At 42.1% G+C, this 2,223-nt stretch overlaps 1 pseudogene; it reads left to right on the top strand.

Moving 5' to 3' along the window:
- Positions 1 to 269: 269 nt before the first annotated feature.
- On the top strand, positions 270 to 1,891 carry LOC145037641 (anthocyanidin 3-O-glucosyltransferase 2 pseudogene; annotated as a pseudogene).
- Positions 1,892 to 2,223: the final 332 nt, after the last annotated feature.

The raw sequence follows: 2,223 nt of genomic DNA, 5'->3' as shown, positions 1-2,223 counted from the left end.
CTAATAAGTAATCATATATCTAAAGTATTTCTGATTTATGATATATTTATTTTGACATGAATAGTCAACTAAAACATATTTTCATTATTTAAACTGTTTTTAGGAGGATATATGCTACGTTTTAAATAAAAAAAACATTTTTCATACTACTAATATGGTACATTTTGGACGTGATGTTCTATGTTTTCACGATTTCATAGAAAATTTGCTTATCCACTCCTTTTAAAAGTCAGCTGAGGATGCAAATAAGGACTTATAAAGTGCCTTTAAAATCCCCCGAACTGGCACGTCATAGATACAACGTCAAACAATCATTTGAGAACAACAAGAAATGGCGAACTCAACTGCGGAGCTCATCTTCATCCCTGCACCATGGGTTGGTCACATTATGTCCACCATCGAGATCGCAAAACTGCTCGTGAATCGCGACAACCACCTCTCCATTACTGTCCTCCTCATTAACCCGCCGCCATCCTTCGGCTGGAGCTTCGCCGTCACCACCTACATCCAATCATTAGCAAACACCAAAATGGATCGTATATCCTTCATCAACCTCCCTCAAGACAAAAACTCACGAGTCTCAAAAGTTCCCATGGCTACCTTGACTGATTGTATCAACAACCACTGCAAATACGTAAGAAAAATTGTCGCCCACAAGATGAGTCAACCAGTTCCGGGGTCGGGTCAGGTAGTCGCGTTCGTCGTCGACATGTTCTGCACTGGGATGATAGATGTGGCAAACGAGTTTAATGTTCCGACATATGTGTTCTTCACTTCTAACGCTGCTTTTCTTGGATTTAAGTTGTACATCCAGACACTCTCTGATGACAAGAATCAGGACGTTGTCGAGTTAAGCAACTCAGATTCCACGATTCCCGTTCCGTGTTTTGTCAAACCAGTGCCCACAAAGGTTTTTCCGGCCACATGCCACACTCAAGAAGGGCTGGAGTTTATTTTGCGGTCTGCCCGGAAACTGAGAGATGCGAAAGCCATCATTGTCAATACATTCTTGGAATTGGAAACACACGCTATCGATTCGTTATCGAAAGAGAAAACCATTCCGATGGTGTATCCGGTGGGTCCTATACTCAACCTAGAAGCCGGTGCCGGAAAAGCGTCGAGTAATGATGATATCATCACCTGGTTGGACACTCAACCGCCTTCCTCCGTGGTGTTTCTCTGTTTTGGGAGCATGGGAAGTTTTGACGAGGTTCAGTTAAAGGAGATAGCAAACGGCTTAGAGCGAAGTGGCCACCGTTTCCTGTGGTCGCTACGTCGACCTCCTTCGGATCAAACAACAACAGCCTCGAGTGATTACGAAGACCCGGGAACGTTATTGCCGGAAGGATTCTTAGAACGGACTGCCGAAATCGGAAAAGTAACGGGGTGGGTCCCTCAGGTGGCTGTGTTGGGTCATGGTGCAGTTGGAGGGTTTGTGTCTCACTGCGGGTGGAACTCGTTGTTAGAGAGCTTGTGGTTTGGTGTGCCATCGGCTACATGGCCAATCTACGCGGAGCAGCAGCTTAATGCATTTGAAATGGTGGTGGAGCTTGGGTTGGCGGTGGAGATTAAGATGGATTATAAGAAGGATTTTGTTAATCAGAAGGCTGGTAAAATGGTAGTCACGACGGAGGAGATTGAAAGTGGGATAAGACGATTGATGGAGGATTACAAGTTGAGGAAAAAGATGAAAGAAATAAGGGAGAAGAGCATAGCGGCGGTGGCGGAGGGAGGTTCATCGTATGCTTCTGTAGGGCGTCTAATTAAGGACTTTAAACGAAACTTGTTATGATTTCTCTTTCAACTGTTGTGTACTTAGTTAATCACATATGTAATGACTAGGGTTCATTATGTAACTGATATATTAAATAAACAAATTAATTAATTAATAAGAAAAGAAATATACAGTACCTTTAAAACTAGTAACATTTAAAACTAAACGTCAAAGGTTATATGAATTGTTTAGTTGTAACTTGTGTGCTTGTATTGTACCAAAGTTTGTGGAAAGGGAGACATGAGTTTCCAAGTGTTTACAATGGAAGGCTTAGAAGTGAAATGAGAAAATAGTTGGTGCATGTTATATGTGGATCGAAAGGGCGGGAGGGATGAACTCTTTCAGCCGTTGAGATCTTAAGTTCATTTTCAAAGTATTGATGTAAGAAGGTGAGCTACATATATGTGGTGTCTAAATTCATTGGTTATCCAACATCAAAGAGCAAAAAC

Source organism: Lactuca saligna, chromosome 3 (assembly GCF_052625555.1).
Source record: "Lactuca saligna cultivar CGN05327 chromosome 3, ASM5262555v1, whole genome shotgun sequence".
Taxonomy (NCBI): domain Eukaryota; kingdom Viridiplantae; phylum Streptophyta; class Magnoliopsida; order Asterales; family Asteraceae; genus Lactuca; species Lactuca saligna.
Note: the sequence above shows the minus strand (reverse complement) of the source record. Positions and strands in the feature narration are given on the sequence as shown.